Here is a 19,463-nt window from a genome sequence, read left to right as displayed (position 1 = left end):
TTAACATAACACAAGATAACTTTATCACTCTCAACCCTTAGGAAATTACAGGGATTTGGGGAGCTGTGAGCCAGGCACTGTGGATGAAGACCAAAAATATATGAGAAATACACTTTGGTCATCTGAATGACCAAATAAATATTTTTAATAAATCACAGTACTGCAGATATATGGTATATGCACAATATCATTCTACACTGGATCAATAAAAGGTAACTTGAGCTAACTTTTAAAAAGCCATAGCTAGTGAGAAGAAGCCGCATGGCACAGGGAGATCAGCTCAGTGCTTTGTGACCACCTAGAGGGGTGGGATAGGGAGGGTGGGAGAGAGATGCAAGAGGGAGGAGAAATGGGAATATATGTATATGTATAGCTGATTCACTTTGTTATACAGCAGAAACTGACACACCACTGTAAAGCAATTATACTCCAATAAAGATGTTTTTAAAAAAAGCCATTATGCTGCTGATTGTGTACCTGTTAGTTTGTGGTTACTTATCTGCTAGCCACGCCCATTACACAAGGAAGTGAGTTCTTAGCTTTAGACCTCCATAGACCAATAACTTCCTGATTTCTCAGCACTATCTCTAAAGGATATATGGATTTAAAGTCTAGAAATGGGAAGTTGGGGTTTTTTGTTTCATTTGTGGGGACAAGTCATCACATGACTTCATCAATGAGCCAATTAACAATACTTACATAGACAAATGTTGAGATAACACAGTAATACATGCCATAGAGTTAAAGCAAGCTAAAGAGAAACACCATAGCCATGGGTCAGGCTCACCCTATTATACTGAGTTACTCCATTCAAGTACTTCAGAACCTACATGACACTCAGGATTATGGCTAATAAATGAGAGTTTAGGAAATACATGAAGGCCCTAAAAATGTCTTAAAGGGCCATTTGAAGTAAACATCCCCATCCTTTATTTATAAAGGAAACATTTAGTATGTTCTCAAGGAGGAGTACAAACCTATTTCTGTTTTGAAAAATGAAACTTATTATTGATTTACATATGATTACAAATTTTGAGTTGATTTCCAAAGTAATCAACATTACCTCATGATTTTTTCCAGAATTTTCAAAGGAAGAATAAATTTTGTACCGATTTTTGTGCACACAGGCAAATAGCATGCATAATATATAAACAATGACTCTTTAGTATTTGCTGGTTTTCTGGTTTTGCTTATTAATAACTATTGTTTCCACTCACACTTTGAAATAGCAACATCTTGAAGAATCATAATAAAGGCATAATTTCTAGTCCAGTTCACAGATATTCTAAGGAAGTGTACTAAACATACATAATATCTGTATAAATTGTATGAAATGTGTATCTGTAGCCCTGCAGAAATAGCAAAGACCCAGGTTGCTGATTCTGTGCTTCGCTGCGTTCAGGGCAAGTCATCTACCAAAGTAATGAGGTAAATGACAGAAAACTTAATATTAGTTTTGTGAGGCCCATTCAAACCTTTTTTCTCATAAGAAAATGTTTTTGTGGTTTTATTTAAACTAATACCACCTCTTCAAAGATATCACTCTTTGGGTTCATGTACATGAAACTAGACTACTGCGGTAGAAAAAAGTGTTGCACTATCCAACATGAACCTTAGCCTAAAGCAAAACTGAAGCCTCTATTTGGTTAAGCTGAACAGCTTTTATGAAAGCTGATAGCAGTTGATTTCTTTTTCAACAATTGATTTTTATTATATTCCATAGTCCCTATATTCCAGGGACTCAAAGTGAATTTAAAGATTATCTGCAAGGGCTTCCCTGGTGGCGCAGTGGTTGAGAGTCCGCCTGCCAATGCAGGGGACATGGGTTCGTGCCCTGGTCCGGGAAGATCCCACATGCCACGGAGCGGCTGGGCCCGTGAGCCGTGGCCACGGAGCCTGCGCGTCCATAGCCTGTGCTCCGCAACGGGAGAGGCCACAACAGTGAGAGGCCCGCGTACCGCAAAAAAAAAAAAAAAAAAAAAAAAAAAAGATTATCTGCAATATGTATTCTTAGAAGAAAAATGATTCTCTTAAAAAAGGTGGTTTGGGAACTGTTTCTGTAAATGTATCTCACAGTCTAATATCATGAGTAAAAAGGAATCGCCATGCATTTTCAGTGCGGATCATAGCAAAAAAATGGATAATGACAAAAGCGATTTTCATAGCAACATAAATATACTAATTATAATAGAAAATATGAATATGGAATTAATTGTGATACTGGAACATAGAATAAAGAGAATGTTTTTCTCTTGTAATCATGTTTTTGCCTGTGACTCTTCCATTGTTTGCCAACTGCCTCTTACTCATGTCACACTTAATTTCCCTCTTTTGGCCCGTGCTGAACTCTCTTGTGTGTGGGCAGGAGGAGTAGCTGTGACACTCTAAACATGTCCCATTACCTACTCTAATATACCAATTTTACATCCTGTCTGCTACAGGCTTAAAAGCGGACAGGACCTTCAATGAATTGTTTCTTCTCCAGAAAGCACTATTGGCTATACCGACACTTCAGAAGACAGCTTCTGGTACATTAGTGAGTCCTTAACCCTGAACTCAAAAAGCTTATTTCTGATCTGAAAATGACCTACCACCTTGGGGACTTGTGGTCCTTTACGGGACACTGAGATGTTGTCTAGGCTTATGCTTGAGCCTATGCAACCCTTGTGACCTCTCTTACCTGTCACTCATTATTTGCTAGGAAAAATTGATTGAGAATAAAATTAGTTTAAAAAAATCCTACTATTAATTTAATAATGTAGAAGTGTTATCATTCCTGCCCTCTAATACCATCCAACATAGTGCCATTTCCCAAGTTACTGTAGTTCATTAGCTGAATAAAAGCAAACCTTCTGGTATAAATTTTTTTAGATAAGTTCACCTTTCTCAAGGAACAAATGAAAAGGGCAAAGCATGACAATTTCTCATTTTATAATGGGAAATTTATTCAAGACTTTTTTTCCCATTTACCACTGAAGACACATTACAATTAAATGCCTTCATTTGCACATAAGTAGCCTACAAACCCTTTATTTTTTTAATTCTCCAGGTATTTACAGTGTGTTTCTCTCTAGCTATTTTAAGTTTCATTTTTATTCTCTTCACCTATTAAGAAGTCTGACTCAGAATCTAGATTAAGAGCAGCAGTGACATCAAAACTTGGCTGATGCAGAATGATTTTCATTGTCTTGCATAGGTAATCAAAATCAAAATAAGCGAAGAAAACAAGTTGTAAAAGAAATCTGTGTATTTCTACTCTCTGATTATCAATATGCTGATTAACTGAATACTCATTTTTCATGACAATGTTGACAGAAAATAAGAAACTAAAAATTAAGGAAAAGAAGTTTATTTCTAAATGTTCTATTATGTCTTTGGTAGAAAAGCATTTATTCATCTTAAAACTGAAAAAATTCCTATCACCTAAACAGTTTAGAAGGCTGTGTACACATTCTCCATTACATTATATGCCTTCTCTTTTCACTTATATAGATGTGGTTGGGTTTGCTCCTGGAATTAAAAGGAAATTGTCATGATATTTTTCATTGTGTTAATAACCAGCATCTTTGTAGTTGCCCCTTAGAGGTCTAGAACAGAAATATACTTTATACTTTTTTAGTATAAATATTTCAGTTTTATCATTCAGTTTCCCAAGCTGAAAATGAAATACCAATCATTGTGCAATACTATAAAGACATAAGCTGAGAGTTTGAAAATGTGGGTTCTAATGCAGGTCTCTTTAACCTTGAAGAAGACTAATAACTTCTCTGGGTTCCCATATTCTTCAAAGTTCTATACAAATATGAGTACTGTTATCATTATACATTTACCTATAAAGTGAAAGTGTTGAGCTAAATGATCTCTGAGATTATTCCTATCTCAGAAACTATGACCATTTACTCAAATATAAATAGTACTGATTTCCATTATTTCAATTAATTTCACAAGGAGCATGCACAAGAACAATTACCTTATACAAATCGTTAAATAGACAATATATTCCATATCACAGAGAATATTCTGAATATTAATATTCAACATGAGTGTAGAATCTGATTTGAATTTCTCCTTGATTTTAAGAAGATGAAGATTATTTCCATAGGTCATTTGAAAGGTAATTTTCCTAGATTTTCTTTCAATAAAGGCATTAGTTTTACCCACTGTTTGAACTCTAGGTCACCTCTCTAAAGGTAATGAGTAGAAAAATTAATTTTCAAAAAGAAATTCTTTAAATTCTTAATTTTATAAAGTTAAGTTTTTCTTGCTGGGTTTTTTCCCCTGTATTTCTTAATTAAATCTATACCATCTGATTACTGCTTTGCAAACTTTCGAAAACTATAAAAGCCTTTTTTAAAACAAACTCAAGTTACGTAAAAGAACGGTAATGAAATATGTGTGAGACAGACTACCACACACACCAGACAAATTTATGATCAAATGTCACCAGAAACTTTTCCAAAATTCCTGAATATACACAGAGTCAGTGATAGTGAAGATGGAGGATTTTTGTAGAGAAAGACCTTTCATAGTGCTTTTCCTATATTCTCCCTCCATATGGAAGATTCAAGGGAGATGCACATCATGCACCTTCGCATTAAGGTAAGCTAGGAAAGCTTCAGGGGAATGATTTAGAGATCTTGGCCTTGCGTATTCTGAAATTTTGAGGGGCACAGGAATTAACATCTGACTATCATTTATAAAACTAAAGCAGCTAAGAATTTGCATCTGACTCTCAAACAAGAAAATCTAGAGAACAAGACAGGAGGTGACTAAGTGTCCTCAATGATAGCACCAGAAGTGTATGATCCATGTTGGGATCAATCTGCTGCTGCATTGGGACCAGTTCTAAGTTAGTCCAAGGTAGGCATGTGAGTTTCCTGTGGAAGAGATGAGGCCATACGAAGAGTCAAACAGCAGAAGACCTGAGCAGAAAGAACCCAGATGCCTACCACCAAACACCAAGAGTTGAGAAATTAATGCAAAGATAACACAGGGAATAGAGCTGAATAAGTGTCAGCCCTCCAGTCAAGGGCCCTGCAAAAAAAAAAAAAAAAAAAAAAAAAACCTATGAAGAAGCTATAAGAATGCTCCAGGAGAGAAAGATTCAGGTTTCATTTTCATCAAGACCAACTAAGAACTTCAGCTTTAACCATCTTTGAAATCAGTGGTTCCTTCAGTATCTTAAATTTTACATTCTAAAAATTGTATTGAATCACTGTTTGCAACTTAAAGTAGTATTAGGACTTAGCTATTTGTTATCTAGAAAAGAACATAAAAGGCGTGAGATCAGCTAGAGTTACCATCTAGGGACAAGGAAAGATTATCCCATTGAACCAAGCTTCAAGACAATGGAAGATAAAAGTAAAATTGCATTTTAATTATTCATGAGTTGTGCTTGTCCAGGGCCCTGCCCACTATCCCAATCTCACTGCTCTCAGTATACTTCCAAAGAAACTCCACCTTTCACCAAAAATGATTTGAAAGCCATGTTGTATATCATCACTACAGGAAAAGACATTTTAAATATTCAAAGTCAAACAAATGGATTCTTATGTAATGACCCAATATGTAAAATATTGCTGACATAGAATTTTTAAATCAAGGTATAAAATCAATAGTTAAGTTTAAATTTGTGCTTATAAACTTCAACAGAATTTCTAGATACTGTGAAAATTTGGAGCCAGAAAACTCTCCTGACTTAGAATATGGTATATGAGAATACCCCAAATCAGTCTATTTACCCCCAACAAAATCACGTAAAAGGAAAAACTTCTTGCAAGGCAAGGACATTGACTCTTAGATGGGAAAGAAGGTAAAAATATGAATTTGTGGAAAAAAGATACACTACACACAAAAGTGCAACAAGTAGACTTCAAAGCAGGAATAAAATCAAAACAAGATCATTTAAGATATAGAGTGGCTTGTGGGCTTTAACTAATGGAACTGTCTTTCTTACAACTGTGATATATTTAATTCCATTTAAATAAGATTAGTAACCATCCAAACCAGCAGTCAAGGGCATTCTAAGGAACAAAAAAGAATTTATTTAACTTCTATATATAGAACTTCCTTCAAACAAGTTCAGATTTACCTTTGTTCTCCTCAAATATTTTAAAGAACACATTTAGGAAGTATTTGACAGAAATCAGTGAGAAATGAAGATTTGTTATATAGTGTTTAATTGCATATATATATTTCAATCCGTGCCCCCCCCCAAGATTTAGTTACATAGATTGTCTCTAGTTGTACTCATAATTAGAGAAATTAAACCAATGACACAATGAATGGACTGTTCACCTGATTTCACATTCAAAAAGAGATGACTCATATACTTTGATTTTAAACAATAAAGAAGTTTCAGGTTTCTTTGTACAAAAGGAAGTGTTTTATATTAAACGAAATTATTGAGACTCATTACCTTTTCTATTTAAATGTAATCTTAACTTTATTCTATTTTTCTCCAAAAAACCCTTGTAAATGAAGAAAAAGATACAAAAGGAAAAAAGATCAGGAGAATGAAACAAAAAAGAAAATAAAACAAAAAAGAGATTTCAATTAAATGATTTTGTGAATTATCTGAAAAGAAATTAACTGACAACAAGATTAGCCATTTAGGACTTTGACTAAACAAGATACAATTAAGAAGAGATTAAGTTTCAAAAGGCTACAATGATAGAATTGGAGGTCAAAGTTACACTAATTACTTATATTACTTATATCTAGTTTCTAAGCTCAATGGAAATGAAGTCAAAGCCAGCACCTGGTAAAATGTTAACAACTGCAGAGATGTTACCTAAAACAGTTAACAAAATTAATTTAGCTCATTTACTAGATAAACTGCTGCATGAAATACACACACGCGGAAACACACACATGCACACACACAGGCAAAGAGGTACATATGTATGCAGACACACACACAGATGCACACACAAAAGAGAACTGTCCTGGAATAATGGCTGCATTCACTTAGGGATAGGACTTCAGCAGTCCTCAGATAGTTCAGCTTCAGCAGGAACACTTCACTTCTCTGTTTAATCTTGCCCTGTATTTATTTTAAATCCATATTTTTTGAAGGAAGAATATTCACATCGTTTCAATTCATTTACACTTCACTAATAATCAAAATGTTGCTTTAAATATTCTTCTAGATATGTAAGAAACTATTTTCTCACTCTCTTCTCTTTTTTTTTTTTTTTCTTTTTTACAGTTGAAATTGTGCTTTGGTAAAAGGAAGCCAACTTGAATCTCAAATGATATATACACTCAAGTCTAAACTAAGCAGTAAGGCAGTTCAAACAGAACATCTATTTTCCAGGGCATTACTGATGTTAAAGAATTTATTCTCTATTAGGTTATCTGAGCACAATATGCACTTTAAAAATGTTGCAACAGATATTGAGACTGTAGATTTGATGGCTTACCAAAGATATTAAAATCTAGCTGGTAAATAACATGCATTTTAAATTGGTAAAATATTTGGGTATGATGCTCAGTGATGAGCTTGCAGCCCCTGTGGAGACACTGCAATCTGCTGTGCCACACTGAGCTGGTATTTGCAAGGGAGCTTTTTTCTCCCTTTTAAAATATGTTAATTTTACAAACCTAAAGAGCCCTGAATCCAAACACTAAGTACATAAAAATAATGATTCTGTTTACAACTTTTAGTCATGAATTTCTAAATAAAATTCAAGTGCATCTGTTTTCTAAAGGATATAGAGGTGTTTCCATTATTTTATGCTTATGAAGTTGTAACAGCAAGCATCAAATGCTACAGGGAAGTAGCATAGCTGACTATGCTAAGCCATTAAGTCATTATTTCTAGTACAGAACATGTTTAAGACAAATTTTCCTGCCACAGACTTAATCCATCTTACAGAATGTGTGAACTTTGAGGTCACAGACTGATACCCTGAATGCCAAATTCATTCTCAGACATGAGTTCTGTGGCCTCTATGGTGATAAAATATTTTACTGGTTCTGACATTTAAAAATTGGGAGATTTTGCACAAAAAATTTAGATTTCTAAACTTTTTGAAAAACTGGGGATGTCTGGCAACATGTGGGTTGGCATTATTTTAGACAATAAGCAGCAGAAGCTAAGTAGTGGTTCCTCTTTTATAAGGTAATTTACACTCCAGTACACTCCAGTCACAACTGTCCCCTATTTTCTTGCAATTATGAAGGTGAAAATTAGTTACTATTTATTACAAGTGTTTGGTATTGCCTCTTTTATCTTAAAAGTTTCTCACTATACTCATTTATTTTATTGCCTACTCCCTATGAGGGGTGCTTCACACCTCTTTTATCTATTCAATCTCTTCCCATGAAATCCATACGACCTTTATGACCACTTAATGTTTCACTACTCACTCAAAAAATATTTAACGTTGGGTGACCTGCATTATCATATATCTTATAATATGTATTTTCTCTCTCCCCTAATAAACTGTAAGCATTAGAAGAGGGATTATCCCTTATCAGGTATTTGATAACCCAACTTTTACAGTATGTCCAAAATAGAGTAGATTCTTGATAAATGTTTTGATGATACTATTATTGGTGGTGCTGTTAGCGTTGCAACTCAAATTCTGCTTCAGTCATCATCTCTAAAACTTTCCCAGAGCCTTGAGGTGATGTGAATGTTAATACAACCTAGAAATATTGGGACTTCAGAAAAGGGATAAAGGGGGTGGAATAATACTCATTTGCAAATATAAAATATACTTACACGATACAAAGCATTATAGTATTTAAAATAATCAGATTGTTTCAAAAGTCTAAAATAAAATTGACATTCTATGGCCTTAGACATTTATACAGGAAATCTGAACACTAGATTTCCCATCATTTCATGTTTAGAGTCACTGGTATTGAACTTGCCTTCCACTCTAAAGAGCAACACACAACATATATGAGGCAAATGTCTTAAGACACTAAACAACAGGCAACAAAGGTTCGTAATACTTGAGAAAAAGAGAAGACACAAAGTGGACTGCCACACACATGCTGGTTCTCTGTCAGGGAGTACTTCCTGTCATATAGCAGGGAGGGAGAGCCCAAACAGACCATCAATTTACGGAGCTGAGAAAGCAGAAATCAGAGGTCGTGATCTTGGTTCAGGGCAGGTGGTAAACCAACTAGGAGGTCATGGATTGAGAGATCAATAGAAGAGCTGAGATAATAAACTTCCCACACATCTGTCTGACCAATACACTATACATGATTGTGGGAAAGTCATGAAGCACAACAAAATCGAAAGCCATGGGAGACCTGAGAACTTGCAGACTTCCAGTATGCTCATCATACACAGCCTGGGTAGCAGAAAGCAAAAACATTACAGATTTAAGATGTCTGAGCATGCATAACCTCTGCCCAAGCCCCAGTCAGTGGCTGAGCATTCAACCACACAGATGCAAGGCCTATCTCTCGGAAGGCAGAGAAAGAACTGAGCAGCAGCTACACACTTCTATGGGGAGATGGACTCTGCTGTTTAAGTCAAGGCAAGTTAAGGAAACAAACAACACCCAAAAACTTTTGGAAAAATTTAAAAAGGAATCCAAAGTTGCTCCAACATACTACTGACAGTGTTTAGTTTTCAATCAGAAAGCAGTAAGTGTGACCTATACCCATACTCAGGAAACAAAGCAGTCCATGGAAACTGGTCTATTCTCTGCTTCCCCAGCTCAGTGAAACCACTTTGCATGAGAACTCAAAGCAGCTAATCTAAATACGTTCAAAGAATGTGTTATCACTGAGTCAACAAATGGGGTTATCAGCAGAGAAACTGAAACTACCCAAAGAACCAAATGAAAATTCAAGAGATTAAAAGTAATTGAAGGGAAAGTTTCACTAGATGGGCCCAAGGACAGATTTGAGATGGTAGAAGTTAGCAACAGTGAACCCAAATAGAAATCACTAAAATTATCCAATCCCAAAACAATGAATCTTGAAAGCAGCAAGAAGAAAGTACCACATATTACATACAGAAGAATAATATGATTAACACTCAACTTCTAACCAGAAGCACTGTAGACCAAAAAGAAGAAAACTATCAACCAAGAATTATATATCCAATGACACTATCCTTTAATAAAAGTGAAAACATTCCCAAAAGTCTTGTGTGCACTCTCTCACCCCCAACACACACGTGCACGTATATATATATATATATATATATATATATATATATGTTTTCTGTGTATATATATTTTTCTTTCATTAATGCATTTTAAAAACCATTTGACTGTTTAAAGCCCAATTATAACGTTGTATTGTCAGGCTCATAACACAGATGAGGGAGGAAATTGTTATAAATTATATTTTCAATAAATAGTGCTTTTAATAAACATAGTATTTTCAGTAAATATAGTATCTCAATAAATGGTGCTAGAACAATTAGATATTCAAGTGCAACAACACAAAACTAAACAAACCTCAATCTTAACTTCAGGACACAACCAAAAACTTCCTAAAAATGGATCACAAACCTAGCTGAAATGCCTAATATAAAACTTGCAGAAGAAACATAGTAGAAAAATGTGTGACTTGGTTAGGTGAAGATTTATCAGGTAGTACATAAAAAGCAGGAATTTTCGAAATAATTGATAATTTGAACTTTGTCAAAATTGAAAAATTTTGTTCTTTAAAATGTACCATTAACAAAATGAAAAGGTGAGCCCCATTCTGAGAGTAAACATTTTCAAAAAATACATTCAATAGAGTAATTTTATCTAGAAAATAGAGAACACATACAACTAAATAATAAAAAGACCAATAGTTCCATTAAAAATGGACAAATTATTTGAATAGACATTCACCCAGAAAATATACAAATAGCAAAAAAGCACATGAAAATGTGCTCAATATCATTATTCATTAGGGAAATGTAAATTAAAATCATAATGAAATATCACTATATCCCAATGGCATGGCTAAAATTAGAAAGACTAACATTATCAAGTGTTGACAAAGATGTTGAAAAACTATTACACCCATACAATGATGTTTGGAATGTAAAATGGTGGAGTCACTTTGGAAAACATTCTAGAATTTTTATTTAAAGTTAAGTAGCTAACATACAATCCAGCAATTCTTTCTAGATATTTACCAAAGAGAAAAAACAAACAAACATAGAGCCACACCTAGTCTTGTGAGTATCCATAGCAGAAATACAGATAATACCTAAAAATTGGAAACAACTCAAATGTCCATCAACAGGTGAATGAACAAAATGAGGTACAACCAAACAATAGAAAACTACTCATCAATAAAAAATAATGAAGAATTGATGTACATAACAACATGGAAGTACCTCAAAATCATTATGTTATGTAAAAGAAGTCAATCACTAAAAACCACATATTGTATGATTCTATTTATATGAAGTTTCTAGAAAAGGCAAAATTATGACAGAAGACAAATCAGTTGTTCCTTGAGTTTAGGAGTGGGAGAGGAGTATTGACTTTAAAAGGATATGAGGGAAGTTTTTACGATGATGGGAATATTATAAATCCAGATAGCTGCTTGAGTGTACAAATGTACTAAAATTCACTGTACTCTTAAAATGGATGATTTTTATGGCATATAAATGATACTTCAACAAAAATGTTAAAAAAAATCATCCGGAAGATATGAAAAAATTCTCAACGTGTCAGCACCTAATGAGAGCTTCAAAACACGCGAAATATATATGACAGACGAAAAAAGAACAGGCAAAACCACATTCATAACTGACGAGATTAACACCCCTTCTTTATAACGATAGACCTGGTAGATAAAAAGATCAGTAAGGATATATAATATTTGATGGGAGTGTTGGTTACATAATCTTTACATTTGTCAAACTTGAACTGTGCACTCTGGATCTGTTCACTTCTCTATAAGATTTATCTTAACAATGAAAACCTGAACCATTTATGCAGACCAAAAGAACTAGATAAAAATGATCAGTAAATAGGTAAGTCAATGATGGAGAGTAACATGTCACAATATAGAAAAAGAAGAGCAAATGAAACCCAGATAAGTACTCTAACCTTTCTGAGATACTTTTCTTTGCACAGCCATAAAATGCACGTAGAGTCTAAAGCATTCATGGCATTAACAAAACTTCTATGACTGAAATGCTAATTTTTAAAAGAATACTGGAAAAGATGATACATTTGATTCCAAAAGCAAAGCAAACTTTTGGTATTACAGAAATACTATACACCATTTCACCAACTGATGCTAAATGGTAAACTGAATAAAACATATTTAAATCAATATAATAGACTAAGTATTAGTGTCTTTAATATGTAAAGAACTCAATAAAATCGATGAGAAAAAATTAATAACTGCAATAAAAACTAGAAAAACTATGATGCATAATCCCCAGTAGAAAAAAAATAGTACCTTATAAATACATGAAAAGATATTCATCTCTAGAGTAATCAAAAACAAAGTTAAAATATAATTGCATGACACTGAGTTAGTTAATGTATTACATATATTATTACCTACAGCTTTTTTTTTTAAGAAGTGCATTTAAATTGGCATTGTGTCTGTCAGAGGTCTAGCAGGAAAAAGATAGCATACTGAAACTGAATTATTAAAGGGAGGGTGGGAAGGAGGGAGACACAAGAGGGAAGAGATATGGGGATATATGTATATGTATAACTGATTCACTTTTTTATAAAGCAGAAACTAACACACCATTGTAAAGCAATTATACTCCAATAAAGCTGTTAAAAAATAAATAAAGGGAGTTTACTTGCAAACAGCAACAAAGAAAATCATCCCTACAATGGGAATAGTGGAAGAGATTGCCACATCTAGGCTGGGTAGGAACAAGGGAAGAGAGCAGTTGCTAGTAACCCCTGGGATGAGGGAGAACCGTGTAACACAGGCCAACTGACAGGAGCTATGGCCTTTATCCTACGGCCACTAGCAGCCCACCAGGAACAAAGAAAAGGGAATAAATACATGACCTCACTTTCTTCCTTCCCACTGATCTCCAGTGGATGCTTACTTTGCTTGAACTCAGCAAGAAGCCAGAGAGGAATGGAGATTCACAGGTCAGTCTTCTAGTGCAAAAGTCTTGTGGAGCACAGTGCAGAGTAGATATAGAGGGGCAAACATCAGATAACCTGCACAGACACACTCCTGCAAGGAAGGGTGGGAGGCTGCTGTAATTTTCAAAACCTTTCACAAGGTAATTTGATGATGCACATTAAGAGCCTCAAAAGTATTTTTTTTTTTGGCCTACGAGTTCTATTTCTAGGAATTTAACCTAAGGAAAGAATGTACACAACAATCTCTACACAATTATACTTACTGCAGAATTATTTATCATATAAATTTGAAATAACATTTCAACATTAAGTAAAAGCCATGTGATAGAACATCATTAAATATCATGCATGTTCTATAGAAACTATCTAAAGGCTTGGAAAACGGTTTACAAAAATTGTTAAATTCAAGAAACAGAAAGCAAAATTACCTATATAGTATGTGAGTACTCTGTGGACAGGAGCTGTGACTAGTTACCTCTGTGTATTTTCTGCATCTAGAACAGTGCCTGGTATACAGTATATGATATATGCAAATATATATGCAACAGGGAAAATTACAGAAAGTATTTCAAAAAGTTAACAGTGACTTTTTCTGGATGGTAGAATCAAGGCTGATGTTTGTTACTTCATACTTTTACTTTCTAAATTCTCCTTTATGATAAAAAAAATCCTTTAAAAAGGATCTTTTCTAATTTTTGAAGCATTATTTAGAAACCCTGCAAAAGTCTCCAAGATCCTGTGAGGTCTGCTCTGTTTCATCCCATTGAGGTCACTCCATCATCAGTGGGAAATCCCCTAGGGAATTCCAGAGACAAAGATTAAAATCTCAGAAAAAAATAATTAAAAATCCACTTCATCCTTCCACCAGCATTGGAAGCAAGGTTTTCATTCTTCCAGCAATTCTAGTTTCACATGTTTTCTGGGGCTGTACTGAGTCATCTTCTGTGGTGACAGGAGTCTTAGACTTGAATCTCTTTTCTGTAAAATGTTTAAAATAGTTCACAAAGATGGGAGTGAACTACCTTTAACAGCAGTTAGTGTGTAATGGAACCATTATAAACACTTTCAAGGACAAAGATTAAGAATTCTAAGAATCGTAAAAACCAAGCTCAAATTCTCCATATTACAGATTTGAAAAATGAAGCTCATTTCATTCAGAATTTGCTCTATTCTCATGGGACAGAAAGGACAAGAAGATTGGTTTGCTGAGTCCTGGTTTAGTGTATTGCTATTTTTGGTATATAAAAACCAGTTTCAGTGAAAGAGTTCAGCCATGCCAATCTGACTGAAACAAAAGGGTTACTTAATAGTAGGAAAACTGAGTTGAATTGGTCATTCAGAATTAATTTGCTCTGTGCATACACTCTAATTCAAATTAATTGATATATTTTTTAGATTGCCAGTTTCAAAATGTTCTTGGGAGCTTTTGGTTTCCTTGAAGGACCTGAGGGTTCAAAAGGGAGATATGTAAATCTAGGTCCAAGCAGGAGACAGAAACCACTCAGTGATTTAAACAGGAAAAGTTCATTAAATAAATTATTAAACCATGATTACAGAGTGACTATAAGGTGTAAAGAGAATGCTAAAGGGCACTGCATTGCTGAGAGAGAGTATCTAAGGAAGGGAAACTTGCAAAGGAGGTCTTCTCTCTAAGGCTGGGATCAGACCTCACTGGAGAAGGCATGGTGGCAGCCCACTGGATGGCAGAGAAGTGCACTGGGATGCCCAGCTCAGAGGTGGCCCAAAGTCAATGAGCAAATAGGAAACAAGCCTGAAGCACAGCCAAGCTGCAGCTGGTGGAGAATATACTGCTGATCAGTGATGCAGCTGCTGAACCCACAAAGAAGCTCTTTCCTCCTGCAATGTCCCTCCAACATCCTCTACTGAGAAAGTGTAACACTGTGCTCACTTTAAAGCACAGTTTAAAGGAATCCCATCCATTACTGCAGAGCAGTTATTAAAGGGTAATTTTAGGCTGAGGCAATAAATTGATAAGTGGGAAAGGAGGCCTACCTAATAGGTCAGGCTCTAGGTCTTGTCCCCATTTCATTCAGAGCAGCTCTGCTATGCCATGGTTAATAAATAGTGGTTCCCTGCAATAGTTGTTTGAAAGCCAAAAAATACTAAAAGACATTACAGAGAAAAAGATACAATGACATAAAAATCTTAATTTTAGATTTAAGGAAAACCATTAACAAAATAAAAAAGTAAACGGCATTTGCAAATTCTTATTACAGAACAGCCCAGGCTAGAGGAGGAAAGAGGGCTGCAAGAAGAGGCTCCAGAAAATTTTTTTAAATGCAACTAATAAATGATTTGTGCTTAAGTTTTTGAAGAAAAAGAAGTATTATGTAACAAGTGAGTTAAGTATTTTAATGAATTTGATAATCCCATTGAAATCAAGCAAATAGAAAAGAAGGAATTATTTTTGAAGTTATATAAGAAGGAAAATAATCATTGTGTGGTCCTTGATTCAATAGTGTAGTCACAGTAAATGCTGATTGCAAGAAAGATTGTGCTATGATTCCATCAAATTACTGGAGTGAGAGAAAAAGAGAGAGATATTACAAGATAAACTCTACTGAATCAAACAGACGCAAGATTTACTACATAATGCCAAAAAAAAAAAAGAGAAATCAAGAGTTGTGTAATATTTTCTTTGTTTTAGAAATACGGAAGCAAATTACCAAATGCCATAAGAAATGAACCAAGGGTGCAAATGTTTTGGGGAGTAGAACTAGAGATATAAGGAGAAGTGAAGGTTTTTATTACAATTATTTTAGCTTTATTGGATTTTTAAATTATGCACAGGTTCTACTTTGATAAGAACAGGCCAAATCTTATATATAACATGACTTCTACAATGCAAAATTCACAAGAAAAACATTGGAAGAAAATATCTAAAATAGTAACAGTGATTGCTATCCTACATGACTGTTAACTGTGTCTTTATATTTTTAACCTTTTAAAACTTTCTAAAATGAGTATCATCAGAAAAAAAATTACCATGGAGAGAGCAAGTAAAGGGTTAAGCAAAGTCATTAGATTTATGAGAATGGAAAGCATGAAAGATAAATGAAGATAAAATGAATGTATAAGTATTATACCACCAGGCAAATGATATTTATTAAGTGACCACTGTGAGTCTAGCAGTAGAGGTAATAAACAAACAAGCAAACAAAATGATAAAACATTGCCCATTCCCTTGAGGCGCTTAAAATTAAATGGGAGAAAAGAATAAGTAGAGGAAATAAAAGTTAGATATTGATTTTATTTTAATGACAATTTTTTAAAACAATAAAATAACAAAAATCTTAGTTGACAGCAAGTTTAAAGATGTTACTCAAAATCATTTGAAATGAAAGAATAATTCCTTCTCATATTCTTGCTCCTACCATCAAAGATAATTAGTTGTAAATATCTCTCATATAAAATTATGAACATCACCATAAACTCCCTAAGTGTATTATTCAATTTGCAGAATGCCAAACTGAACAGGACTTTTCCCTAAAGATTCATCTTGTGTATTCTCAGGACATCTGCTTATCCTAATACCAGTGGTAATGATGATCTTTCATTCTTTTATAGCATTTACCACTTGCTTGAATTGGTTTCAAATATCAAGTCAAATATCAAGTCACTTTCATGTCTGCCTTTAATTCAGATGTGAATTAACCAACATAGTAATTAAGCTTAAATGTCAGAGCCTCTTCCTTAATGGACCCCTTATAGCAATACACTCTATATATTTTTGTAGGATTTGCAAACACAGGACACTTTAACCAAAATTGGTTGAAACTGCTGTCTCTTTCTGCTCCAGTTTACTCTCCGACACACTTCTGCTTATGTAGAATCATGTTTGGAGTGGCTATGAAGTAGCTGAGCTGGGAACAACTGAGTTTGATTTAGTTAAGTCTACACATATGGATCACAGTCATGTCTATGTATATTTTAGCAATTCCTGGCCATTTTGGTATAGGTATGACTTCCTGGAAATTCTCACAGCCCACTGTATTAACTCCCTCATTGTTGACACCAAAAGATGCAGAGCAGAGATATTATGAAGCAATTAATATGTCCTACTGAGGTTAGCACTGAAAGAATGAGGATAATGGAGGGAAAAAAGGTTTGAAATACATAGTAATGTAGCATGAAAAGCTAGCCTGTGGAAAGTTCCTCCAATTCTTACATCTCATTTAAAAAAACAAAAAAGAAAATTTTGAAAAACTTTTTCCCCCATATTTGACAGTGATAGTACAGTATTTACCTGACATTACAATCAGTTGTGAAGCTGAAGGAAAATTTTCAAATTATCAATAACATAAAAAAGTTTTCAAAAGATAATCAAAAATTATCTCCCTACACTCTATAGAAAATATTATTAAATTACATTCATATGAAATGGCAATTGAAGTTTAAAGCCAAAAATAAGTAGTAAAGAAATACTATAGAGTTGTATTAGGCATTTAATTAATTAAAATATAATGATTTTCTTCTGGGTGTTGTAATTTTACTGGTATTGGTCAGCTTTTTAACATTAGCAATTTATTAAAATTTTTCTCATCCTAAGTAAATGTACACTTTCATATCTATTTCTTGATTTGATTTGATTTTTCTCTAAATTTTCCCAATTTGTGTACAACTGAGGTCTCATAAAACTGAAGACACCCTGGATGTTTTTATTTATTAATTATTATTATTTATTATTATTATATGTAAGAAAATATATCCTCAGGAAGGTGTTGAAGCTGGGAGATGAATAAAAAAATCACATGGGCTCTCAGAGCCCTGCCCCAATCATGAAATTATATAGACTCACAATTTGTGGAAATACCCAGAATTAATTACTTGGGATAATTTTTCTTCTTTGTATTTGTCTAGATTTTTTGTCTTCTATATCAGTAAATGTATGACATTTTGGCACCGCAAAGAATATTTTATATGCACGCTTCCATTGATAACAGACAGCCTCTTAAAATCATGTACCATTGAACTACCCTCAGTAATTGAAACGTCATGAATTTACTCAGTCATTTTAGATCTCTTTCTGAACAATTTCCTAATAAGGACTCAGTTCCATTTTCTGACTTACTAAAACCCTTTTTTGAGCTCTAGGCTCACCGAAATCCTACAGATGCTGAGAACTCGTTGACAGATTTTGAATTGGTTATTAATCACTGTGTGACGTATTAGAACTCAGATTGACAGTGTGACAAAGCAAATGCGTCCCTCATCAGATCCTTTAGCAGTTACTGCTCAGATAAAATAAATGAGTGTTCTATAAATTGCATTAATTGAAAGTTAAGCTATTAGTTATAATTTTATAACAATATTTAAGAAAAAAAGACCACAACTTATGAAAAGCTTAAGATGGCCACTTTCATAATGTCGTTCAACTTTATGTATACATGACTATAACATAATTTTGCTGCAGTCAAGTTAGGACAAGATGTGCTCAGGTTGCTTAAGAGCTGTAGTTTGCTCATTTCTACTGAATTTTACTTGGGGCCATGTCTAATGCTCGGGCTCTAGACAGACTACAGTTTCTACATGCAAAATTATGTCAATTTATTTTCATTTTGATAAAATTGCCATTACCTTCCCCGTTTCTTAAAACGACAAAAATCCCAACATATTCAACTGTTCATATTCGATTGCTAGAACATCTTACAGCACAACAAAGATTTACCTGAGTAATTCAAATTACCACAAGGCTAATTATCATTTTTATCTTCATTATGTGAGTTGACTATAGCACTTCTTAATTCCATCATTCCTTGGTGCTCTGGCAAAACAGCCAGACACCAGGTGTTGTGACTCTGGCTCCTGGAATTCTGCCTGATCTCCATTTTTGTATGGTAACATTGCAGCCAGGAAATAGATTAGATTATGCTGATGTTGAGCTACAGAAATACTGCTCAGTCCAGTAATCTTATAACAATGCAAAATGCCCACTAACAGCAGCCTGGCAGTATTATAATTGAGAGTCAGTTAGAAGTAAAGTTTGGTTCCATCATATTATGAGGTGTCAGCCATGTGTAGAAATCAGTCATGTGAAGAAGGGAGTAGAAAAAGGAATTTAAGTTATGCCACTTGTCAACAATATACAGAAGACGAAAGAAAGTAGTCAAGATTGTTATTTTCCTTGAGCTGGTATATCTTTCACTGCATACTTAAAGAGGATAAAACTCTCTCAAGACCTGTTAATTGTCAAAGGAAGGATTGTGGAAATGCGAAAAAATAAAAAAAGAATCTCCGATTGATTTCTATGACAACTATGGCAATATTCTATGCATGAAGAGAAGTCACTATCCTGATTTCTTGACAGGTTTACTTTGTGGTTCATGGATCATCTGTCACAGGGTATGGATCCAGAAACATAGGATGTGCACTGAATCACTCAAAGAATGA

This window comes from Hyperoodon ampullatus (genome assembly GCF_949752795.1).
Source record: "Hyperoodon ampullatus genome assembly, chromosome: 4".
Classification (NCBI taxonomy): domain Eukaryota; kingdom Metazoa; phylum Chordata; class Mammalia; order Artiodactyla; family Ziphiidae; genus Hyperoodon; species Hyperoodon ampullatus.
This window is presented reverse-complemented; position numbering follows the sequence as displayed.